Below are 27,431 nucleotides of genomic sequence, written 5' to 3'. Positions count from 1 at the left end.
TGGACCAACTGAGGCAGCAAGACAACCACAAAGGGCTTTGTCTGGGGGAATGTAGTGTGCTGATTGGCACCCACTTCTCAAACTGGGCGTGCAGTCAATTACACAGAGGAGATGTGATCTCTTGAATGAAATTTAGACAACTATTAGAAAAATACTTGGATGAATTCTGGATAAACAACCAAGAAGCATCCATTAAAATAGACAATGGGAGTAGGCCAGTTAAAGAGTGATACACTCACAAAGGAAGGTCTTGCAGCCATGGCATATAGTTGCTATACGGATCTATTTCTGTGGGAAAATGTTAAAGTAAAAAATAAAAAGAAATAAAATGGCTAATGTGGAAGCATCCCCATATTTTTCCCCTCAAAGGAAGGATGGATAAACAGATAGACAGCAAAATATATCTGAAAGAAATACACCGAAATATTAACAGGCTCAGTTGGTTGAATGTTCTACTCTTGGTTTTGGCTCAGGTCATGATCTCAGGGTCATGAGATCGAGCCCCTTGTCAGGATCTGCACTCACCACAGAGTCTGCTTGAGATTCTCTCCCACTCTCTCTGCCCCTTCCCCTGCTTGTACGTTCTCTTTCTCTCTCTCAAATAAATAGATAAATCCCTTAAAAATGTTAAAAAAATGTTAGAGGTGTAGAGATAGTGGTAGAGATATGTGAGTCTTAATTTTTCTGTTTTTCTTCTTAATTTTTAATTTATCTTCCTGTAATAACATTTGGTACCTGTGTGATCATATCAAAAGAAAGAAAAAAATGTCCAAAGAAAAATATCCTTTTCCAGAATTTGAGCCTGTGTTCATTTTTGCTTCGACCAGATACCTCATTTTAACAGAGTAAATACTACAGAAATCCCCTTTCTCCCTCCAAAAGCAGAGGCATACTCAAAAGTGGCATACTGCTTGGAGAAGACAGATGGTGCCAGAATAATGTGAAGGTTTGAGAAGAATAAGGTCCTTGTTGCCCTTTCCTCCAGGTCTTTAGTTTTTGGGCAACTAGAGATGAAACAGTTTTAGGAGACTCTTGGATCAATGCAACCACAAGGTTTATCAACCAGTTCTTGGAAGAGTGAAATAAGGTCTCAGCAAGTTGGTCCGCAGGCAGTCCCCTTCTCAGAGATCATCTTGGAAGGAAGAACAGTTATTTTCAGTGGTCATCAGACAAGCTAAGTATATCACTTGCCACAGTCCATTCAGTCTTTCCACTCTGGGTCCCAATAATAATGGTGACATTAACAGCAGCCAATAATGAGAACAAATTATTTCCATGCCTTACTTTATTTAATTCTCCCAACTTTATAGTATAGTTGGAGTTATAATCTATTATTTTTTCCACTTACAACATAATAAAACTGATGTCTGAAAGGGAAAAAGGAGGTTGGTTGTAGAACAGTGTAAACGTACTTAACCCTACTGAGTTACATGCTGGAAATGGTTAAGATGGTAAATTTTGTGTTATGCAGATTTTACCATAATTAAATATACATATAAGTGTTTCTATATTCCCTCAAGTAGACACAGATCTCAAGTTTGAACTTGGAGCTCTCTGGGTATAACACTGTTCTTTCTACTCTATCATACTCTTCCCTTGATCTTCAGCCAAACAACAAACAGAACAGGGAACATTTTCTCTCTGGATATAATTTGGTATGATCTACATTTGCTTTAAAGGGTTCAGATCAGTTGATGGTAATTGGCTCAAGTATGCAGAGGGGCCTGAATGGTGCCTGGCCCACCCCTTCATCTCCCACAGGGCTGAAGATTATTCTCATAATGACAATTAGCAAAGGAGAACCAAGTATATACCACTTTGTCATCGTTGGACTCTTGGTCAGTGAAGCCACTTGGGGTATGTGGCTTAGCCTCAAGGCCCGAGTTGGGACTTCTGTTTCTCTTAAAGCTCTGATTAAATTTTCCAGTCTTGTCAGTACCTCGGGAGCCACTTGGTACAGGAACATCCAGTGGTCATTGTACTTAAGTGTACAGACAGACACACAGAGAGAGTGAGCCGGATAGCTGGCCTCATAAAGTGAAAAAACAAAGATGGTGGATCAACAGGGCAGGGCAGAGAGTTTGCATGACCTCCCCTACACTCTCCTTAAAGAACCTGGCTCAACGCAATCCTGTTAGCCTTCATTCTTGTATGGGAGCAAGGAGGGAAGTAGGAAGAAAGAATCAGGGGCCTTTAACTTGTCCTGGAATATTTGCAGACAGCATCACACTGAGGACACAACATGTTTGGGAAAAAGCATGATTGGCCATCTCAGCCCACACTAGGAAGCCGTGCTTGTCTTCCGATCCATTTCTTCAGTGATGCTGAAGAGAAGCAATTCCTAAGTGTAATCAGATGAGTTGTTTTATGGGAGCTCTCTCCCCATCTTCCTCCAAGCGTGAGAGAGAAATGGATGGTCAAGAGGGCATGACCACTGAGGGTCTTCTGAGCCAGGATTAAACAGAGACATTGAACATGCCAAGCAACAGCAACAGACGAAAACATCGGCTCCATTTCCTTTCAAAGCATTTTGAATGAATTTTTAATTCACCCTCTGCTTTGTCAATTATGAATAGAGATACCAGCATGAGCGTAATAGCTAGCGTGTGGAAGCCTGAAGACTGATTTCGGAAGAGACACAAACATTTTAGCATCTCATATATAATTGCCTCTGTTCACATCATAGCTGCCAGTGGAGGACTTAGGTCATCTGTAAGTGGCACTTCTAAAATAAAAATGACCATATGGTCTTCATGATAGAGTGAATTCTATCTTGTAACATGAAAAAAAAGTAAGCTTCTAAGGATGACAATAAGAATAGAATGGTAGACCATATGCATTCTTATTATGCACTAAGCACGGTGACAATATGCATTTATATGTGTATTTAATTGTAGTAAAATCCACATAACACAAAATTTACCATCTTAACCATTTCAAGTGTGTAACTCAGTAGGGTTAAATATGTTCACACTGTGCTACAACCAACCTCCAGATCTCTTTTCATCTCCCAAAAGTGAAACTCTGTACCCATTAAACAATTTCCTATTCTACCCTCTACTCTCCCTATTCCCTAGCCACCAGCCGTCTGCTTTCTGTCTCAATGTATTTGACTACTCTAGGAACTTAGGTAGGTGAAATCATACAGTATTTGTATTTTTTGTGACTGGCTTCTTTCACTTCACTTAAGATCTTCAAGACTCATCCATGTTGTGGCCCGTATCAGAATACCCTTCCCTTTTGAGGCTGAATAATGTTCCATTGGCTGTAAATACCACATTTTGTGTAACCATCTTTCTATCTGTGGACACTTGGGTTGCTCCCACCTATTGGCTACTAGGACTCGTGCTGGCATGAACATGGGTGTACAAACATCTCTCCCAGATTCTGTTTTTTATTCTTTGGGGTAAATACCCAGAAGAGGAAAATGCTAGGTCATACTCTATTTTCATCCTATTTGACCTATGCACCTGTTCTCATTTATTCTCACAACAACCTGTGATGGGGAGATCATGATGAGGGAATGGACTCAGAGAGACAAGGTGCCATTTTACAGACAAAGAAACTGAGATTCAAAGGGTAATCAGTTTAGGGACCATGGAGCAGTAGTTAAGAGCTTGGGTTCGGGGAGTCAGGCACACAAGAGGCCATGGTGGGATAGGACCCTGCCTTTTTCTAGTTCAAACACACAGCTCTCCACAAAAGAATGTTGTTTTTCTTTTGTCCCTTCCAAGATTTTGTATTTTTTTTAAGATTTTATTTATTTGACACAGAGAGAGAGAGAGAGAGAGAGAGCAAGAGAGGGATCACAAGCAGGGGGAGTAGGAGTGGGAGAGGGAGAAGCAGGCTTCCCACCGAGCAGGGAGCCTGATGCAGGACTCGATCCCAGGACCCTGGCATCATGACCCGAACAGAAGGCAGATGCTTAACGACTAAGCCATCTGGGCGGCCCTAAGACTTTGTATTTCTATTTCACCCTAAAAGTTAACACTTTCAGTTTATTTCTAATCACATTGCTAAGCAAGCAAGAAAAAAAAAAAAAAGACTCCTAGAAATAACCCTGCTGGAAGAAGATGCAGTTTTGTTCCATTTAGGGAGCAATGAGTGTTTGCACAGAAAATACATTTTGGAGTCTGGTCTAGACATGAATGAAAGAGGGAGAAATGGAAGGATAAGACAGGAAAATCAAGGAGATTCCTCGGGACATAAAGTTAAAAAATAATCATTTATACCGAACCAAAATCTAAACAGGGGGTTGGTGCATTGTTTCAGACGAATTAGTGGATGGGAATTAGAAGGGAATTAGAAGGATGGGAAGTGACCAACTATGTTGCTCTGCACACCCACTCCCATTCATCCTGGAAATTATGAGGTACCTCATCTAGGGTGTATAACGACAAATAATGTGATAATAAATATAAATAATAATGTAGCATTTATATTTATAGAACATAAAACGTAAAGTTTAACACACAGGCCCCACCTCCCACATTAAACAAAGGGGACATTACCACTATATTAGAGAGCAGTCTGCAACTAAACCCCAAATTCTTGTCAACCATTCACTTGGGTGTCTTCGTAGGTTTATTAAATTTCTATATATGAATCCCAAATCAGTATTTCACATATTTGGAGTTTTGACCAATATTTTACCCATTTGGGGTTTCTTACAGGGACGAAATCATGTTCTCTGAATTAATGAAATCATACTTGGCTATTTTTTCAATATTTGATCAATATTTTGGTTTTACTATTCATAAATGTAGCTATATATAACTGCAGTTCATTTAGTATTTCATAACGTGTTTATCCATTCTCCTACTAATGGTCATGTGCGGAGTTTGCATTAATTTGCTATTGCAAACAACAAGGCGATGCCTGGCTAGTCTAGGGCACATACACAGAAATGCGGTTGCTGGCTCTTGCCAAGTGCCATAGTAAGACTTGTTAGGTAATGTCCAGAGTTTTCTAAAGATATTTATAGTAGTTTATACTCCTACAAGGAGTGTGAGTTTCCCTGTTGCTTCACATGTGAACCAATATTTAATAATGACTGATGTTTTTGTTTTGTTTTAAAGTTTTTTATTTTAGTTGTAACTGATGTTTTTAAAAAGTTTGCAAATGCTTTGGGTACTGAATGGAATCTCATTGTGGTTTTATTTTACATTTTCCCGATTTCTTATAAGATGGAACATTTTTCTATATGCTTTTTGACCATTTGTATTTCCTCATCTCTGATCATGTATCCAGGTTTTCTGTCTGGTAGGTTCTTGCCCGTGGGGCATGGTGATAGTGTTTTCTTCTTGATGCCTCTAAGTTCTGTATCTATTCCGCACACTCAACCTTTTTAGGTTTCAGATAAATTTTGTTTGTGAATTGCCTCCATTCATTGAGGCTTGTTAATTTCATATAGTTAAACTTAGAGAAATTCTCCTTACAGCGTGCTTTTTTAATTTAAGTTCAATTAGCCAACATACAGAACATCGTTAGTTTCAGAGGTGGAGGTCAAGGATTCATCAGTTGTATGTAATCCCCAGCACTCATCACATCACACAGCTTGCATTTTTTATTTTATATTTAAAAACAATTTTCCTACTCTAAGTTCCTAAATTTATTCTAAAAGCTTGGAACTTTCCTTTCCCGTTTAATTCTTTAATCCATCCCAAGTTGATTTTTTTTTTTTTACAAGGAAGTCACCCAATTTCCTCTCTCCCATATGGGTAACAACCTGTGTCGGCCCTAATTATTGAGTTCTTCTACAGTGCCACCTCTGTCATCTATCAAGTTGTCGTACATGTATAGGGTAACTCTGGGCATTTGGGATCCTCTGCTCTTTCCCACTGAGCCATGTGTTTATTCTTCTGTCATATCAAACCATCTTGCTATTGGTCGGGCAAGTCCCCCATCTTATCATTCTTCAGAAATGCCTCAGCAGCTCTTGGCCCTTTGTGTGTGTGTGTGTGTGTGTGTGTTAGAATCAGCTTGCCAATGTCCACAAGAAATAATGCTGGCATTATGATGGGTAAGCCATCAAGTCTAGAGACCAATTTGGGGAAAATTGATATATTTAGAACATTTGATTCTTCCTACCCATAAGCACAGTATGTCATCCCACTTATTTGGATCTTTAAAAAAATATATATTTAGCAAAGTGTGATTGTCTGCATATTTTTTACATAAAGTCCTGGCATATCTTTATAAATTTTATACTTCTGTAGGTCTTATCTTGTAAATTAAAAATTTCTAATTTGTTGCTGGTATATCCAGGTGATTATATATTTTGGTGGTATGTCCAACAATCTTGCTAAATATTTTTGTCAATACTTTCATATACTTTTTAAAAGATTTTATTTATTTATGTGACAGAGTCCACAGAAGCAGGGGGAGCAGCAGAGGGAGATGGAGGAGAAGCAGGCTACCTGCTTGAGCCGATGTAGGACTTGATCCCAGGACCCTGGGATCGTGACCTGAGCTGAAGGCAGACGCTTAAGGACTGAGCCACCCATGGGACCCTATGTACATTTTTTTAAGTAGACACAAATCATCTACAGATAATTATAGTTTTTGTTTCTATTCCTTACAATCTCCCATTTATTTTCCTTAGTGTAAGAAGCCTAATGGAGATAGCAAACTTCCTTGTTTTATTACAGATAAAAAGGATATGCTTTTAATCTTGCACCTTCCAGGAGGACATTTTTGGTAGTTACTTAGTGCCATTGTTGTGTCGTTTTGTTTATTTTGTTTTATATAAACTTTATCAGGTCAAAGAAGTTACTTTTTAGTTCTACAGAAGCTTTGTTTTGTTTTTAATCATGAAGGGGGCTCAGTTTTGTCAAACCCTGCCCCGGCACCTATTATGATGATGAGGTGATTTTTTTCCACCTTTGATCTGTTAATCTGGTAATTTACATAAATAGGTCTTCTTGCTATTGAATCAACCTTGTTTTCTCTAAATAAAACCAATCTAATTATGGTATAGTAACATTTTTATCCATTGTTGGATTCCATTTTCTAAATTTGATTGAGGGATTAGATTTGATTTAGGAATTTTTTTCAGTTACATGCTTGAATAAGATATTTGTCTCTCTTTTTTAAAGATTTTATTTATTTATTTATCAGAAACAGCACAAACAGGGGAACCGGCAGGCAGGGGGAGAAGCAGGCTCCCTGCTGAGCAAGGAGCCCGATGTGGGGCTCAATCCCAGAACCCTGGGATCATGACCTGAGCCAAAGGCCAACGCTGAACTGACTGAGCCACCCAGGTGCCCACTCCCATGACAGTTAGTGGGCCATCCAGGTTTTCTCTTTTTCTTGAGTCACTTTTAATAATTTTGTATTTGCCCAGTGTTTGTACATTATGCCTACTTTGAAATTTATTAAGATAAAATTACTAGGGTCTCTTGTTTTTTTATTGTTTAAGTCTCTGCTGAATCTGCATTTGTCTATTTTCCCATTTTAAATGCTTTTTAAAATTTGAGTCTTCTGTCTTGTTTGGGATTTGCCAATACTGATAGAGGTTTATTAATTTTTTTAGAGTTTTCAGAAAACCAATTTGGGGTTTCATTAAATCTTTTTTCCTCTTATTTCTTATTTTTGCTTTTATTTTTATATCCATCCATTCTTTCTGATTGCTTTGAGTTTGTTTGCTTGTGCTTTTTCTAATTTCTTAAGTGGGATGCTTAGCTCATTTTTTTCCCTCTCATTTTTGTCTTTTCTAGCATAATCATGCAAAGCCATAAAATTCCTTCTAAAAAGCAATATAATTGCATCCTACATTTTGTAACATTGTATTTTTATTATCACTCAGTTCCAAGTATTTTTAAATTTTTCTTTATGAATTTGTCTTTATGAAGTCATAAGTTATTCAGAAGTTTGGGTTTTAGTTCTAAATGTTCGCAGATTTTGTTCTATAGGCCAGGGAGGTCAAAGTCTGGTACATGTACCCTCACCATCCCCTGCCACACCCATGCCTGAGATCATGAATCAGCACCTGCGTCTTGCCCACTAAGCCCAGAAGCCTTCCCTCATAGCACTTTGGGCAGCCGTAGCCAATCAATCAGAACTGGAACGTTAAGACAGAAATTGGTGAGCATCCCCGCTGTAGGCTGAGGAGACATTCCGGCCTGCGTGCAGGAACTGCCAGGCTCATATTTGTGCTTAAAGAAAAGGACTCTGATCTCGAGATAGCAAAAAAAGACCCGCTTTCCCCAGCTCTAGTATATTTCCAATCTCAAAGAAACAGATGCATCAATTTAACTCAAAAGGCATTTATTAAGCAATTACTACGTCTAAGGCAGTGGGCTGTAAATAATGAACAAAACTCTTGCCACCCTCCAGGCGTTGACAGGGAGTCTGGTAATAGGAAGTCTTTCTCTCCGAAAGCGTTGTTGGGGCATTCCTCGCGCCTGGAGCTGCTCCTCTCGCGTGTGATCTCATTTCCAGCAACTCTGGGAGCGAGCTGGTGTTATCTCCACTTCACAGATAATGAAACAAGACTTAGAGAAATGAAGTGGCTCACCCAAGAAGGCCCAGCCAGTGTCAGAGCTGAGACTTGGAGCCACACTGATGTGCCGGCACGGCGCCGGGCTGCTGGCCGCCCTGCATAAGATTACAGGGTTTTATTTTATTTTATTTGTTCTCTCCCATTTTGTGCACATGCTCAGCAATTGGAGAGCGGGATGAGAACGGGTGGATGTGCAGTCAATTCCCTTCTCCACTACGAAAAGTACATCCAATCTTCAAGCTGCTCTGAATTACGTCATGGTTATTTGACTCAAAGACTCTTGCTTTGGGGGCCTTGTGGTCTGTTTTCCTTATCTCTCCGGGATGCTTTGGCCAACCAGGCAGAATGCTTATCTTGCAGCTTTAGGGCTTTGAAAAAATGTATTCTGTGGGGCAGAGGCGTGCTTCCCTGGGGGCTTGTGTGACACATAAGAATTCAAAGCGCCCAAGGCAGGGAAGCAGCCAGAGTCCGTCTGCGCTCAGGGCGAGGCAGTTAGGGCTGGACACACGCCTGTTACCCCATAGTTCCCATGTCCCAGACACTGGCTATCGGTGTCCCTGCTACTGGAAAGGCAGTGTTCCTATGAAACTTTTCACAAGCCTCAACAGCATACATCGAAGAGGCAGTTACCATTCGTTTACATGGAAAAAATTTTTGAACGTTCCCAGACCCCCCAAAATCACCTCTCTCCAGCTTTTCTGATACCTTAGGACACATTTTGCTAACAGATGCACAAAATAAATGCAGACAAAGCGCAGATGCTCAGAGACACAGTTCAGAGCTCTGGAGGCTTGATGCTGAGATGCTAAGCAGGTCCCCAGGGAAGGGGCTAGGTGCGGTCTCTCTCCCACCCTGCCCGGGCTGCCTGTTGGTTCTACAATGGCCCACAGCAAAACGCTGAATGCTACTTTCACTCGTGTCCTTTTTCCCGTTAACAAACAAATCCTCTTTAGACTTCTTTCCATTAGGCAAGAACAGGTATTATTAACATACGTCTCTCCTAAAAGCAAAGGTGTGAAGGTTCACAACACGGGGAATATGTGTAGAGGACAAGCATTCACGTGACTTACACCTGCTGTCCCATTTCACCTTTAATTACTAGAATGAGGATTAGTGGCCATATTTTACCAATGAGGATGGAAGACTCAGGAAGCATACATGCTTTGCCCAAGGTCACACAGCCATTAAGTAGAGGGACTGAGGTTTAAACCTCCCTCCATCAGACTCTGTCTCCCGTTAGAGACCCATGCTCCAACAGCACATGCTACTCTATTCCTGAACCTATACAGGGAAATAGAGTGGGAGATGATGATACCCAACAGGTGTATCCTTACACGCTGATGGGTTTTTCCTAAATGGAGAAAACATAGGCTATATAATTATGGTAAATAACTGTGTTAGGATTTGGACTCGATCTTGCTCATATGGCCTCCAGACCAAGAGTCTCCGCTGGACCTGAGCATTCGTTAGGAATGCAAGTTCCTGGGCCCCACTTCATAGCTACACAGTTTAACAAGAGCCCCCAGAGGACTCGTATATATGCTGAATTTTATGATCTCTCTAAGACCGGTAAATGGCTTTTCTTCCATTTACAACCAGCTCTTGACTTGTCTCTAGAGCCGGCCCCGGAGGCCTAGGCACAGGGCTTGCATACCTATCTCTGCACCTTAGAATTACCAGCCACAAAATCCCATACTCCCCACTAGCCAGTTTGACTCATTTGCATTTTTTCCTCTCTCCCTCCTTTCTTTTCTTATCCACTGATTTATTGTTTGATTCATACACTTATCTGCCTCTTGTCACTTCCTTCAGCCCACCCCCTACACAGTGTTTCTTAATTGCAAACGTAAGCATGCAGATTCCTGCTTGAAATTCGGTCAGTGGCTCCATTTTGTTGGCACAGTAAAGGTTCCATTTCTTTGGGCTGCCCTTCATTCCCCTTTGAATCTGAAGCCATTTTCTCTTTTTAAACTCATCGGCCCCCCATATCCCATCTTAATCCCACGGGCCCTCGGTTCCTCTGACTGCTCACAGGCCCCGGCATCCCACATGTCGTGTGACAGCACAGAAACACGGCCTGTCCTGCAGCTTCCCTTGCCTTGGTGTGTGAAAGGACCCTGGCTGGAGTCTTTTCTCCCCAACCTACTGTCAGGAAAATATTTCTTCATCCACGAGAGAACAGCATCTCACAGGGCCATTGCAAAGCTCACGAAAGAAGAAACAGAGTTCCCAGCACACGCTGTGTGCTCCGGCAGTTCTAACAAATGGAAGAGAGGAAAGAGAGAGGAAGGAGGGGAGGGGGGAAGGAAGGAGGAACGGGGATCGGCTAATGTTCTGGCCTCCTGGGCCAGGAGCTCAGTGTGCAGGAAGCAGTCTGTGGGGGCCTTTAGTCCCCAGCAAAGCCCAAGTGGAATTTCATAGGCAGCTGCGTGATTTGGAAACGTTCAAGTGTGCTAAGCCTGTAGTCTCAGGAAGCATTTGCCCTGAGTATGGCGTGGAGCATTTTCAACTCTGATAAATAACCGAGGAGACACTCAGATGTTCCTAAGTACAAATAGTTGGACGAAGAACACTTTCCAGGGGGGATTAGCACTCCCAGGTACAAGTTGGGTTTTGGAAATGGACCAACGAGCTACCGCTGACTGCTGACGGAGAGGCCAGTCCTCACAGCAGACTCCAGAGTCACTGGGAGGCAGCTTGGTGGCTCTAGCCGGCACAGATCTCTGGGGTTTGCAGCACTCAGCACGTGATCAGGGAGGAGAGGAATGAGCTGAGTGTGGGCAGAGTCCTAGCCTCTGCAGCTGGTTGCACAAACAGGAGATGCCCTGGCCGGTACTCTTTACCCATGCCCAGGCAGATTTTGCTAACCTACCCCTGTGCTCCTTCCTGCCCTGCCCAGACTCCAATTCAGAATCCTTCTCAACAGAGCCTACCGACAGCCACTGCAAAGGACCCGAGTCCATACTCTGTAAAACTGCACCAAACTGCCAAAACTGGGATGGGCCTTCCGTTGGTCCACATGGTCCAGCGAACAGTCTGGGAGACGGAAGTTTTCTATGACAGTCACTGCCCAGCACAGTAGCAACTTGACGTGTGTGGGGCTGCTGGGCCCATGAAATATGAGAAAATAAATGTCTACTTCTGTTTCATTTTAACTGATTGAAAGTTAAATTTAAATTGCTACTTCTTTTTTTAATAAGAAAAATAAATTTTTATTAAATAATTCAAAAAAGTTTTTTTTTAAATAAATAAACCAGCATCTGTTTGGTGAAAAAAAACCCTCTGCTTTTCTCATCATTTATCCTGGCATCTTTGTGGTGTTTCTTATTCTTGACCCTGTTGTGAGAGGTTGCCATGACTTTCCAAGTCTTGAGCTGGCTCTTTACATTTAAACTGCCACAATTAAATAAAGTAAGGATTCAGTTTCTCAGTTTCACTAGCCATGCTCCAAGGGCTCATGGCTTTCATGCAGCAATAGGTGTGCGAGAGGTTTGGACATTTCCCTCATCACAGAGAGCTCTCCTGGACAGCATGTGTCTAGACCAATGGTCTCAAATGTGACCAGAGGCCTCAAGCTGTGAGGGAACAGAAGGTATGTCATAGCAACCTGAGTGATGGAATCCTCCAGACCAGGCTTTTTAAGGCCCTGATGCTGTAGCACATGGCGGCTTGCTTACCAGGCAGCCCTCTGTGCTAGCAGTCCCAGAAATGCTGTCTTGGGTGACCCATCATTCTCCCCTGAGAGGTTAGAATCCCTTCCCCATGGGACAGAGAAGGAACCTGAGGCTCAGACAAAAAAGTAACTTAGGCTGTGATGAGGGAGGAAGAGCCAGACCCAGATCTGATCCCTAAGTGTGTGCTCTTTCTAGTATGTGCGTGGCCCCTGGGAATGCTGGTCAGAGAGAAAACCATTTGGGGGGGTTCCTCAAGGCCCCCACTGGCACAGCAGTCCACCTCTGAACTACTCAACCTGCTGAAGGGTCATTTTTGAGTCCCACTCCCAGCCCATCTGTACTAAGCTAAAAGTACATTTTTATGATGATCCACAGTTCAAAGCATGAAGCCCAGAGTGTGGAAAGCTTAACAACAACAACAAAAAGGTGGTGGCCCTTGAAGACAAACAGCTGTGTAATTAACACTCCAAGGCAGAGATAACACTATAGAATTACTGTCCACAGAAAAGGGTCTGTAACTTATCTGATAATTAGTATAAATAATAATAATGATCATGATATATGAGCCTCTTATGGTGTTATACCAAATGACCACCAATTTAGTTGCTTCAAACGAGGCAAGGTCATTTGCTTCGAGTTCTGGAGGTCAGAAGTCTTGAAATCAAGGTGTCAGCAAAGCTGCATCTTTCTGTAGGCTCCGATTCCTTGTCTTTTGCAGGTTCTGAAAGCTGCCTGCATTCCTTGGCTTATAGTCCCATTCTCTGTATTCAAACCTGGCTGTGTAGCATGTTCCAACTTTGCTCTGCTCTCACCACACCACCTTTTCTGGCCCTAAGCCTTGTGAATCCCTTTCATGAGGACCCTTGTGATTACATTTAGGGTTCACCTGGATCATCCAAGACAATCTCCCCATCTCAAGAACCTTAACATAATCACATCTGCAAAGTCTCTTTTGCCATGTCAGTTTCCAAGGGTGAGGGTGTGTACATATTGGGGGGGAGGGGCATTAGTGAGTCTCTCATAAATAACACCACCTACTATTTCCCTTAACCGAGTGCTTCCACTGTTAAGAACACTGGACCGGGATTATTCTCCATCCACTCAGCAACCCTAAAAGTAGTAGGATTGGAGAAGAAAGCCCTCCCTTGTCACACACCTAGCAAGTCACACTACAAAGATTTAAATGTCAGCACCGTTGTCCAAGTCCACCTGAGTTTTTCCTCTTACCAGGTTGACATCACGGAGAGCTCGCTCAGTGCTGAGCATTAGACGGGCGCCTGCATGATCTCATTCGCATTGCATCTTCTCTCCACCCTAACGCGGGGGCCTCCGATCCCCAGTTTATAGGTGAGGAAACAGGTTCACAAAGGGGAAATGATTTACAAAGATCAGAGAACACAGCTGTGACAGGCCTGATGACTCTGAAGTCCTGTGCTTCTTCCCTGGATGCTGAAGGCTCCACTACCACAGCTCCAATGGCCTGGGGCCTCCAAGACGCATGGCCCACCACGGAGTCAGCCACGCCACCTTCCTCTTAGCAGGTCTTCAGGTGCCAGAGCAGAGAGGCTCTCCGTGGCTTGCCACCAGCTTGTATTTATCGGCTAGAATGGCTTTATATTCTACTTGCTAAATTGGATTTCTTTCAGAAAAGGCTGGGGCGGCAGATAAAAGCAGATTTTATGACCATCCAATCAGAGAAAGCTGCATTTTATTCAAGCAGGTGAGACTGGAAGCCTTTCAGCTTTCTCTTCTAAAACCTGGGGGAAGCACTTAGATGTCGAGGCCAATTCATCAGGCTTTAGGAGGCTTTTTTATTAGTCACTTACAGCAAACATTTTCCCCTTTACAGATGGTTACCTAATGCAACAAAAGTCCCCATCTAGGCTCAATGCCAGGCTGAGCCCTGGAAAGCAAGGGCAGGATGTGAATGACAGCATCTCATTCCGAATCAAGAATGAGAGAATTCACAAAGGCACCAGGGTAAGTCAAAGGAGACAGAGACCTTCCAACAAATGTGCTGGAACAATTAGATGCCCATATGGGAAAAATGAACATGAACACTTAGCCCATGGCACATACAAAAGTCAACTCAAAATTAATCATAGATTTCAATGCAAAGCCTAAAACCCTAAAACATCTAGAAGAAAACTAGAGAAAATTTTTGTGACCTTGGTTTAGATGATTTTTACAGAAGAAAGGACAGAAAAAGCAAAAGCCATAGGAGAAAAAAAATATTGATAACATGGACTATATTAAAATTAAAAACCTCTGCTCTTCAGAAAGCACTGTTAAGAAAATGAAAAGACAAGCCACAGACTGGAAAGAAGGATTTGTAAAACGCTTCTCTGATAATTGTCTGTGTCCAGAACGCATCAAGAACTCATACCACTCAGTGATGGAGAGATAATCACTATTCAAAAATGGGTAAAAGAATTTAACAGGCACTTATTTAAAGTAAAGATCCAGATGGCAAATAAGCACATGAAGCAATGCTCACCATCATTAGCCATGACCTAAACTCAAATTAAAACCACAAGGATATACCTCTGCACACTTATTAGAATGGATGGTAAAAGCAAACAAACAAACAAACAAGAAAACCCCATCAATATTGCTATGGTCTAAATGTTTGCGTGCCCCCCCCCCCAATTCATATGTTGAAACCCTAACCCTCAAAGGTGATGGTATTAGTGGGTGGGGTCTTTGGGGTGTGATTAGGTCATAAAGGTGAGGTCCTCAGGAATAGGATTCTTGAGAGCTCTCCTACAGAGCTTCTTTGGGAACCCTCCACCTTGTGAGATCCCTCCACCTTCTTCAGGAACCCTCTACCTTGTGAGGAGGAATCCACCCAGAAGAGAGGGCTCTCGCTCGACTAGGCTGGTCCCCGATCTCGAGGAGCTTCTAGCAGTAAGTTTCTGTTGTTTATGAGCCTCCCAGTCAGGGGTCCTTGCTTCTAGCAGCCCAAACAAAGACAAACACCTTGTAAGAATGCAGAGCGATTGCAGCTGGAATACATCTCTGGCAGGCATGAAAATGGTCCTTCCAGCCACTCCGGGAAAACGACTGGCCATCTTTTATAGTCGCGCATCAATTGTATGACCTAGCAATTTTACTCTAGACGTTTACCCAAGAAAAATGCTATGTCCGCAGAAGACCTGTATACAGATGTGCAGAGCAGTTCTATTCATACACATCAAAAACTAGCAACAACAAATATCCTTCAGCTGATGAAGAAATATCTCTCCAGTGAGATTCTATTAAGCTATCAAAGGGAATCAGCTACTGATATACGCAATAGCATGAATAAGTCTCAAATCACATTATGCTAATTGGAGGAAGCCAAACACAAAAGGCTACACAAGGTATGATTTCACTTATACGTTACTCAGAGAAAAAAAACAACACTACGGGGACAGAAATAGGCTGAGTGGACAGGAGCAGGAGCAGGGGAGAGGAGAGAGTCCCTTTGACTACAAAGGGACACTAAGGAACTTTCTAGAGTGATGGAAATATTTTATCCCTGGGGCTGTGGCCGTGGTTATAGGATTCTAAACCTTTGTCGAGATGCACCGCATTGGCATCCCCAAGAAGGATAAATGTTACTCTTTGTTTTTTGTTTTTTAAGATTTTTTTTTATTATTTATTTGATAGAGATCACAAGTAGGCAGAGAGGCAGGCAGAGAGAGAAGGGGGCAAAGCAGGCTCCCCACCTAGCAGAGAGCCCGATGAGGGGCTCGATCCCAGGGCCCTGAGATCATGACCTGGGCTGAAGGCAGAGGCTTAACCCACTGAGCCACCCAGGCGCCCCAAATGGTACTCTTTGTAAATTAAATCTCGATAAATCTGACTTTGAATAAAAAGAAAGAAAGAATTCAAATCCTACTCTTCCCCGCCCCCGCCCTCAATAACAACATGTTAAAGTGCTAATGGAGATGAAAATAACAACATTGGCACAATTATTCCAATTGTGGAAATTTATGCTGTAGCCCATGCATTTAATAGCGAGCATCATAGGCCTGTATTCTCCAGAGCACAAAGCCGCCGAAATTGGATAATCTTTCCCTTATCTTGTTTCTATCATGAAAAAAAAAGGCTTTCATTTCCCAAAACATCTTTTTCTTTCTGGAATAAGATAATATTTTATTTCTTTGTATCCTGTTTCAATCCACAAAGGAATAGAGGCAGCTTACACGAATGCTTTCAATAAACTAGAGGTCATAAATAAAAAACTGGGGCCAAAGAAAATATGCATCTCATGAGAAAGTCGAGAACAGCAAGGAAGCTGGGGTGTGGATATGTAAGTCGTGAGCTTCCCCCCACATAGTCATGTAGCCATGAGTTTCCCGATGGCCATAGGAGATGGGGGCGGAGGGTGGGAAAATTAATTAGCCAAATAATTTATTGGGCACAGGAGCAGAAACCCTTGAGTCCCACCATGGAAGAAAGTGTTATCAAGACCAAACACCGAAGGTATCCCAGCAGCTTCCTCCATTTCTAACTGGCTCTGGCCTGGGAGAAATGTAACGCAGCTGGTTAACCCACCTGGAAAAAAACATGGTTTCAGATAAACTTCTCCAGCTCTGGGGCCTGCCTCTGGGTCACCCCGTTGCCATTCAGGTGGCTTCCTTCCCTCTGGCCTCTTCCTTCCCTCGCTCCTAGAAGAGAAGCAGCATAGGATGTCGTTTTTGGAACATCGGTGAGGTCCAGAGTTGACACCCAAGAAAGAATTCTTGAGATGTCTTTGGTGCGAAAAACATGATTTTATTAAAGCACCGGGACAGAAGCCGTGGGCAGAAAGAGCTGCTGCTCAGCGGTTGTGGGCGAATGGCTGATTCTATACTTGGGAGTCAGGGTAGGTAAGGAAAAAGGGAGGTATCAAAAAGGACTTTTCATATGCTGAAGAAGATTTGGGGGATACTGGAGTCCTTGCTATTGTCAAGCTAAGGTCATTTTCCCCTCTAGTAAGGCAGTGACATTAAGATAATTGGGAGCTTCCTGGGGGAATGATACACTCTGCCCTGCCTCAAGTATTTGTCAATGGGCTGCAGGTTATAATGACATTTTATATTGTTTACTTTCTCTTCTGCCTCTGTTTCCAACAACACTCCTGGAAGGGAGGGTGATGTTAGGGCTCCAGGAAATTGAGTTATGGGTCTCTGGAAGCTAGGCTATTGATCAGAATGCTTTTTCCTGGTGAATCACAAAGACATTGGTAAACAGATGGAGGCTCATGTCTTGCAGGACAGTGATCTCTATCAGTTACCCATTTGTTTTTGTCTTCTCTTAGTTTTAGGGCAGCGAGGCGTACCTGAGGGGTGTCCTACAGATTCCACCTGGGAGTGGAGGGGGTGGGGAGGCCACGGGGAGTCAGGCTGTGCTTTGTCCTCGGCTCGCCTTCCACTCCTCATCAGCATAGACTCCAGAAAGATCCCTGGCAAAGAAACAGACTGAGTTCTGGGTCTCAGTCCTTGTCTGGACACTGACTGGTTGACCATGGATTTGTGTTGGATTTGTGCCTCTGTCTTCATCTGTATAATGGGCAGATCTGATTTAGAAGCCCCACACAACTGTTATGAGAATTTGTTAACAGCTAGGAAAAGATTTCATAAACAGTGTGACCAATGACTCCTGTCCCCTAAAAGAATTGTTGTCCCCTAAAAGAATGTTGAAGTCCTAACTGGCTCTATCTGTGAATGTCACCTCATCAGGAATAAGGTCTTTGCAGATGGTCAAGGTAAGCTGAGCTCTTTAGGATAGGCAAAAATCCCCTATGATAGATGTCCTTATAAGGAGAAATTTAGACACACAAGTGGGAGATGGTGTGAGGCTGCAGGAGAATGCCACCTACAGGGCAAGGATGCCCCAAACTACCAGAAGCTAGGAGACAAGAGAACTGACCAGATTCTCCCTCACAGCCCATAGAGGGAACTGACCCTAACAATACCTTGATCTTGGACTTCTAGCCTCCAGAACCCTGAGACTAGAAATTTCTGTTATTGAAGCCACCCAGTTTATGGTATTTTTTTACAGCAGACTGTGGACGTTACTATGGTCGTGATGAGGGAGCAGAAGGCTAGCTGAGGACAAAGCACAAAGGGAAATCCTGTACCCCTCCCCCCCACTTCTGGGTGGGACCTGTGTGACATTCTTCAAGGGATCTCCCAACCCTCTTAATGTTAATACATTGCTAGAGGAGAAAACAACCTTACCTTGACAATGGCAAGGCCTCCGTTATCTAAATACCTAAGTAACAAGCACCCTCTGAAACTCCCTGAATGGAGGAAAGGCACCGAGATCTCAGCTCTCACTCCCCCAAATGGAATTTCTGGCTCCCTCTTACAGGCTAAACTGCTAAGAAGAAGCCCCCTCCATGCCTTCCTCTGACTTGTGGTGACATAGGACTTGTCTCCCTTGGGTATAGAAGAGGCTTTGTTCCTTTGGTCACTTTCTCCAATGACCTTGTGGCCATCCCTTGCTCTTCAGATAGTGGGACCGGAGCCCAGACATCTCCTGTGTCTCATACAGTACGTGATCTGTGCAGGTGGGCATCCCCGCAGGGTCTCTGTCAAGCAATCAGGAGTCAGTCTTGGTCAGTCTCATTCATCTGTTGCTGGACTCCTGAAGACTGAACCTTGGGGGGCAGAAATGGAGGCAACCTTCCCTGACCACCCACACCTCCCACACCAGCTCTCATTCTGATTAGATCTGGTGTACTCGTTTTCTTTGGCTGCTGTCACAAATGACGACAAACTTAGTCTCCCACGCTTCTGCAGTCCCAAAGTCCAACATGAGTTTCATTGAGATAAAATCAAAATGTCAACGGGTTTGCACTCCCTCTGGGGACTCTAAGGGAGAATCTGGTTTTTGCTTCTTCCAGCTACAGAAGGCCGATGCCTTCCTTGGCGTCCAGCCGCTCGTCCCAGTCTTCTGGGCAAGCATCTTCAAATCCTACTTCATGGTCACATCGTCTTCTCCTCTTTGGCCTCAAATCTCCCTCTGCCGCTCTTTTATAAGGAAATATTCCATTGTATTTTAAAGCCCACATGGATAATCCAGGATCATGTCCCCAGCCCAAGATCCTTAGTCCTATCACTTCTTTTGTCATACAATGTAAAGTTTTAGGGATCAGGTCTTGGATGTCATTGGGGTAGGGTTGTGTTTTGGCATACCATTCCTGACTTTGATTCTGTAACCCATCCTGGCCATGCCCATTTTGGTAAATGCAGTTAATGTATCAGAATCCATGAGCTCTATGGGATCCATCATGCTCAAGGTTGGGGTAGGGGTGAGTAGTCCTTGATGAAGCTATAGGGCAGGTAATCGAAAAGAACAAAATCAAGGAGGTACTAGGCTTGTCTGGCAGGTAGGTTAAGGTCAAAGATTTGCTCAAAGTCCAGCATTCACAGTCCATAGAGAAAGAAGTTCAATTCTGTACCTTCATCTGTGCCTATGCAAGAGCCTATAATAGTTTCCAGAATCATAGAAACAGCATTTCCCACAGCCCTATGGCAACTTCCTTCTGGTTTGCACGAAATTACCTTTCCTAGAGCAGACAAAAAATTGGTTGTCTACTCAATGTTTATTTCCTCCTTTCTTTCCTTCTCAACAGAGCCCAGATTTGCTTTAGGAACTCCCCTCCCCCATGCTAGGTAATGGGCTTTCCGGAGGCATCCACTGCACTTTAAGCTGTGGAGACTGGGTTCTGGAGGCAAGTCAGGTTGAGTCAGGTTACCACCAGTGAATGCTGGTCATGAGCATATGGCAGATTACTGGTCTGCTGGGACAGGAAGGAGCTCTTCCGAAGAGACACAAAGAAGCCATGGCCTCCTTTCTTCTCTGAACAGGGTTGTGACTAGTCATGCCTGGAAGTGTTTTACCATTTAATGGGCATTTGGAGAACCAATGTAAGAACAAATTTCACTTACCGAAAGTGACAGAGTGAAGGGCAGAAAAATATGGGTCTTTAATTAGATAACTGAGCTACGGAATCAGCCAACCCCAAGAAAGCTACCTCACTTCCAGAGTTCTTATGAGGTGAGATATAAATTGCTTTATCATTTAATTTGAATGGGAGCCCAAAGTATCCTAAGTCACCTCCTGTCCAAGATCTGATAGTGCTTAGCCAAACCTGCTTTTCTTTCTAGCAACAGAAATAGAGGAATGGTCAGAGTTATACAGAGAAATTTATATTGGATTTTGAATCAAGATCCATTTTTATGTAACAAATTAGAGAAAATTGCATTTACCAAAACTCCTCTTAGAAAGAAGTCATTGTCTTAGCGGGAAAAATGGATTGATAAGTATTTGAGGTCACAGCAGAGAATGCAAAGCCTTTGAGCTTGGGCAGAACAGAGGAGAGGGTATTGTTTGTGTCCTGGAGGGTATCAAAGTGACAGAATAAGAAGGAAAGTGGAAGGAAGGGAGTGAGGAGATGGTTGAAAGAGCGGAGCCACATGCGGTCACACCTCTTGCTCGACAGTCCCCGCATCTCCCCATTCTGGTACAGCGTCCAAAGCCACTAAATGTGGACCACTTGTAGAAACCAGTGGCAGAGCTGACTGTGGTCTCCATAGGCTGCAATCCAGCAGGCAGGAAAGCAGGTGTATGAGGACAGAAAGTATTACAAGTAATTCCCCATGAGTTTCCCCCAGGTCACGAAGACACATTTGGTTCTCTAGGTCAGTCTTCTGCATGGCAGCCTCAGCAATAAGGAGCCCAAGACTATGTCGAGTGTCCCGTTACTAGTTACGGTACCATTCCTAATACCTGTGTCTCTCCCACAAACTGCACTGGGCGATCTTGCCCAACCACTGCCAAATTTTGGAGCCCCAGGCCCACGGTGGACTTTGCTTTGAGTGCTGCAATCTTTGCTTTGAGGGCGGGGCTCCCCAACCCCTTTGAGAAAAGCATAACCTCAGACACCTCATCCTTCCAACAGGACTTTACTCTTTCCGCCTTGCTTGTGTCCTTTTTCTTTATTGCATGCAAGGCATCGCCGGTCCTCGACTTTTCAGCGTTTTTGGGGTTTGACTCCAGCCTTTCCATGGGAAATGCTTTCCTAGCAGAATTCCCCACCATGGGCATTCAGACCTTCCATTTGCATAAGTAAGCAGTCGTTTGTACAGATGAAATGAGCAGTTACATATGTGCAGATAGGTCCTAATAGGTACCGTATGCTCCAATTACCCATTTTCCCAGCCCCCTGGACTGATTGGTTATTAATGCAGCAGATGGAGCAATTTAGCACTAGCAAACTCCCCAAATGCCACCCTTCCCTCTTCTTCCCAGACCCACGGGCTTCTCCTGGCACCCTCCACTTCTTTGTCGCAGTAGAATCAACGCCACTGAGTAGTATCCAACACATGCCCTTAGTTCCGCTGACAGTTCAATTGCATTTTTTTTTTTTTTTTTAATGAGGTTGCCACTCAGCAAACCCAGCAGGCCTTCGCTGTCAAAAAGATTCTCAACTGAAAAAAGCTGGGTTTTTCAACTGCATCCTGGGTAAAAGCTGGCCTGTTTGGACTTCTTTGGGCTGGAAGTCTTCAAAGTATCTGAAGGTCAGGGCTACGGATGCCTGAGGTTTGCTGAGATGACCCAGAGTTCTGCCAAGATCCCAGGTCCTTTTGGGGCATCTTGGACAGACTGAGGACGGTCGGCACACTCCCGTCAGACCAACAAAGACTCGGAACCCCTCAGAGGTGGAGGCAAACAGGAAATCATTCAGGCCCGCTGGTCGCATGCTGATTTCCTTGACACCCCGAGAGTCCCGGAGATACCTGTGAGTGAGGAGAAGCCTGAGCGGTAGAGAACCTGCCCTTTGCGATCCTGCATTAACCAGACCTGCTCTGTATTTACTTGGCACACTTTATCATTTATTGGGTTTATTTGTATGGCTAGAAAATCCCGCCTCCAAAGTCAGTTGGAAAACCCAACAGGTTATTGGTTTCAGACCTGGGTCTCTAAAATCTCTTCAGTTCTTGATGGGATGGGGGGCAGGAGAGGTGGTTGAACGGAAGCTATTTTTAAGTATTTTACAAAGCTTAATAGCACTTCTCCATTCACTGACTGCTCCCTGAAATGTCAGGCAGCGATCTCATCCACCTCCAGCTCCAACCACTGCCTTCACAGCCGTGACTCACAGGCTCCTGCCTCTAGCACAGACCCCTTTTCCAGAATCCGGGTCTGAATCCAAGCTTGTCCACACTGCCTCTCCTCTCGACACTCTCAAGGCATTCCAACTCAGCTGTCTTTTCCCTGTTACTCATGGGTCCCCGCCCCCCAACCATGGATTCTTTTCGGACATTCTCTTCTCTGCACAAGGCAATTTCCTCTATTGAGCTACATACAACAGAACCCTACAAATCCCTCTTGGCAACACTGTCTCCCTTTCTTTGCATATCTAGCTGATCACCAGCTGCTGTCAATTGCCCTTCTGAACATCTTCATAAACCATTTACTCCTACCATCCCTTTGGACTTCACTGTAATCCAAAAATCACTCAAAGAAGCAAAGTTTCTTACCTGCTCTCCACTTCCATCAATGTTTTCACATTTTCCAATGAAGAACACAGTCCTTACCAGGGCTCAAGACCTTACAAGGCCAGGCCCCAGCCTCAACTCTCACCACATGGCCCCTTGCTGCTGTGTTCCAGCCGCTCTGCCTTTTTATCAGTTCCCTGTACACATCAGGCTCCCTTCCACCACAGGGCTTTTGCACATGCATTTTGCCCTCTGCCTGGAATAGTTTTTTCTCCCTTTTCTATCTAAGCCTTCTTCCTCAGGTCTCTGGTTTCTAGCCCCTCTTAATTTCTGTGTCCCTCCTGTGTCACACTTGTGGCAAGATAGTTTATGGGCTATTAGATAAATTCCTAACTCTGCTCCATCTCTCACTGGGCTTGAACACTCTGCTTTCCGAGGGTGTCACCTGGTCTCTGCAGCCTCCGTGGGTCTGGGCTGCTCTAGCACTGAGGCACTCCCCGCTACAGCAGGCACCACAGAGGACGTGAGGGAGGAACGTGGCCAGCTTAGATGTGGAGACCCCAGCAACTGCAGCCCGGGCTTTTCAGATGTGGAGACAGTGCTAGGTGTTGCTGAGGCAGCAGCCGCTGGGACCGAAGCCAAGTAGCCCTGTCCAGAGGCGGGTGGGGCCTTGGTTGGGATTGCTTCCTATGAGGGTTAATTTTACGTGTCAACTTGACTAGGCTAAGAGATGCCCAGACAGTCAACAAAACATCGTTTCTCCGTGTATCTGTGAAGTTGTTTCAGGAAGATGTTAGCGTCTGAGTTGGTAACGAAGGAGATGGCCCTCACCAGTGTGCATGGTTATCATCCAGTTCACTGCGGGTCTGAATAGAAGAAAAAGACAGAGGGAGGGAAAATTTGCTCTCGGCCTGAGCTTCGTCATCCATCTCCCCCTGCCCTCAGACCTTCAGAGGCAGACTGGGACTCCACCACTGGCTTCCCAGGGCCTCCAGCTTACAGGTCATAGAACTTCTCAGCCTCCATAACTGTGTGAGCTGGCTCCTCACAGAAAATCTCTTTCTATCTATGTCTATCCTATTGGTTCTGTTTCTCTGGGATACCCTGAAAGACACACTTCATATTATATAATTATTCTCTTCTTAGCTCTGATATAATGGCAGGCATGGGGAAGGGCAGTGAAGTTTGGACTCCCGGCTGCCATGTCATTGAAGGTCTGAGACTCCTCCTTCACCTGAAGAATGGGGACAACTGTGGTAAGACCATCATTCAAGCTTTTTGGGGGGGGGCAGTAGGCAAGCAGGAATGCATGGGCAATTCTAGAAGGTTGCAGGGAGCGGCTTAATGCTGCTACTGCATAGACGATGAAATAATCTTGAAACCCACACCGTCCTTAAAAAATATACATGACGTGTATTCTAGTCCATCATGTATCGTGTTTTCTTAATCATTGAAAATTTCCCTGGACATAATTTAAAAAAATGTTTTAAGAAGAGCTTTATCCAGCAAATGTATATATCCATCCTCTAAAACACCATCAGAATCCCCTGATGGGTGGCTGAGCATCGCAGTTTAAAAAGCACAGCTCAGGACAAGAGACAATGAGAGAAACAACTACTATTGATTGAATTCACATTAGGTGTTTCACTTGCATTTTCTCATTTGACTATTTCAAAGGCATCATGATGTAGGGATTACTTCCCCTATTCTGCAGATGAGAACATCAGGGCTCAGGGAGATTAAATGCCCAACCCAACCAACAATGAGAATTTGAATACAGTTCATCATATGTGAAGGTCAGATTTTTACCCACCAGATTGTGGGGCTTCCTGATGCTTATGGAGCACCTGGCCCGATGCCTGGTCACAGCAGGGACTGAGACCGTTCCCACGGTGGCCACCCCATGGCATGCGGTAGTCAGCTGGCTTCCCCAGGACGAGGAAAGCCACACCCTCTGGACAGGTGAGCAGGGCTGTCTCTAGGCAGAGATATGACTAGATAATTTTGCCTCTCACTCATCAGTAGAACCTTAAATCTCTCTCTTTCTCTCTGCCTCCCCCTGGATCAGTTAGCTTTGAATCTGCCAATTATTCCCCAAAGCTATCAAGCTGTTACCATTGAACGGGGAGCCAGGGAACATTATGGTCGGTATCTATTCTGCATTTCCCGGATCAAGAGCTCCGAAGACAGAATGGGCAGCAGCCAAGTCAGAAGCTGTTTTGCCCATCAAGGATGCACTCATGGCCTTGGGAATTTAAATAGCCCCTTTTGGGGCGCCTGGGTGGCTCAGTAAGTTAAAGCCTCTGCCTTCAGCTCAGGTCATGATCCCAGGATCCTGGGATCATCGAGCCCTGAGTCGGGCTCTCTGCTCAGCGGGGAGCCTGCTTCCCTTCCTCTCTCTGCCTGCCCCTCTGCCTACTTGTGATCTCTGTCTGTCAAATAAATAAATAAAATCTTTTAAAAAAATAAAATAAATAACCCCTTTAAAGGGAAATGTTATGGAAGCTCTATCTCCAAGGGGAAAAGAATAAAATATAGAAAATTGAGTTTCTGAGTGGAAAAATACTAAACCCAAAAGACTCTGCTATTCTTCCGTTAAGTTGTAAAGATTAGAGTCTGAATGTGGTAATAATTACTTTTTTAAAATACTCTCTCCTTAAGCAATCTCTCAATTATAACTACCTTGTGTGTGATGATAGTTGTCCGCAGTCATGTCCATCCGTCCACTAGTAAATAGAAGGCAAGTGTGTCAAGCAGTACCCATTCTTTGACTTCCACCAACAAGACACTGAGGACGGTGCTACACTGCCCCCAGCTCTGGCCTCATTGAGGACACCCTGAGAACGAACAAAGCCACCTCAGCGTGTGAACAACCCTGAAGTTGTCACCTCTCCCTCCCCCATGCCCAGCTCCCTCCTCCAACAGTGTGGGTAGTGGCTGTACCACCTAGAGTGAGTGGATCTGGTTTGGACACAAGTACAAACCCCAAGAAGTTCTACACATACCACATCTCTGCTGATGTGGTGAAACTCCTCGTTCTAACCTGGTGAGGAAGGAAGGTAGAATTGGATGATCATGATTTTGCAGCCCCCAAGGAAAGAATGAATTTCGACATTAGTAATGAGAAGACATTAACCTCAGGAAAAGAGACAGTCGGATCTGAGCTGCTTCCTGAACACGGTTCCGGATACACAGTGGGGCTCCCAGAGCAGCAGTCCAGGCCTGTGAAGCTTCGGGAGCCAACCACCAACCGACAGGAAATACAGAGGACAGAGGAACTTACTAAATGCCACCAAGGGAATGCAATTAGCAAAGATAATGGGAAACTTAAGATACCAAATGACCCCGTTCCTTTAGCAACAATAAATTGCACAATGACGTAGAAAGAATCTACAGTTTAAAAAGAGTCTTAGGAGACACACTAACTGATCACAGAGTGGATTTTATTTGGATCCTAATTCAAACAAATAAACCTAAAAAACATATAAAACAACTAGGAAGTACAAACACTGACTAGATAATTAATGATATGAAGAAATTACTGTTGGCTGCTCCCGGCTATGACAATGGTATTGCGATTTTATTATAAAAGGGGAGTTTTGTCCTAGAAACAGAGTAGGGTGGTGGTTGCTGGGGGAGGGGGGAGGGGGAAATGGGAAAATATTGGTCAAAGTGTACAAAGTTTCAGTTATGCAGAGTAAGTTCTAGAGATCTAATGTATATTTGAAATTGCTAAGAGGATAGATTTTAAATCTTCTTATCTCACACACACACACACACACACACACACACACACGGTGGACATGTAGAAGAAGTAGCTATGCTAAGTACCTGGGTTGTGGCAATCATTCACTGTATATCAAAATATCAAATTGTGTAGCTTATACACACTCAAGTTTTATGTCAGTAATATCTCAATAAAGCTGTTAAAATAAAATAGGAGTTTTTGCTTTTCGAGATACACACTGAAATATTTGCTGATGAAATGATAGGACGTTTGGGATTCACTTCAAAACCTCCAGGGTGGGGCGCCTAGATGGCTCAGTTGGTTAAGTGTCCACCTTTGGCTCAGGTCCTGATCCCAGAGTCCTGAGATCAAGTCCTGCATCCGGCTTCTTGCTCAGCAGGGAGCCTGCTTCTCCCTCTCTCTCTGCCTGCCACTTCCCTGCTTGCGAACTCTCTCTCTGATAAATAAATAAACAAAATCTTTAAGAAAATATGATTATCCGAGGTACAATTGGAAGGGAGTGTAGATGACAAAAGGTTGTTCATGACTGACGGTTGTCAGAGTTGGATATGTTGGAGTGGGACACACTGTTCTCTCTCTAGTTATTCATGCATTCTTGACACAGACCGTAATTTTTTAAAACTGTGAAAAATAATGCCTTCAGCAAGAACCATTAACAAATACTTTGTCCAGCACCTGCCATGTGTTGTGCACTAGCGTAGGTGATTGAGATATGTCAGCAACAAAGCAAGATTCCTGCCTTCCTGGAGCTCACATTCTGTGGGAGGTTGGGGGCGGGGGAAGAGGGACTATGAATTTGATTATTATGTTTAAAACCATCAGAGAAACTGTGAACAGACTAAGCTGGGTTATGAGTTAGAGAGGGAGAGGTTGTCACTTTGAACCGAGTGGCAGGGGCACCTGTGTGAAGACCCTGCGGGAGATGAGGGAGTGAGCCCAGGCGGCCAGGAGGAAGGGCGTGCCTGGGACAGGTGACAGCCAAAGCGAAGGCGGGAGGCAGGCAGTGTGTCTGCTATGTTTGACCAACA

The sequence above is a fragment of the Mustela nigripes genome, chromosome 12 (genome assembly GCF_022355385.1).
Source record: "Mustela nigripes isolate SB6536 chromosome 12, MUSNIG.SB6536, whole genome shotgun sequence".
Taxonomy (NCBI): domain Eukaryota; kingdom Metazoa; phylum Chordata; class Mammalia; order Carnivora; family Mustelidae; genus Mustela; species Mustela nigripes.
This window is presented reverse-complemented; position numbering follows the sequence as displayed.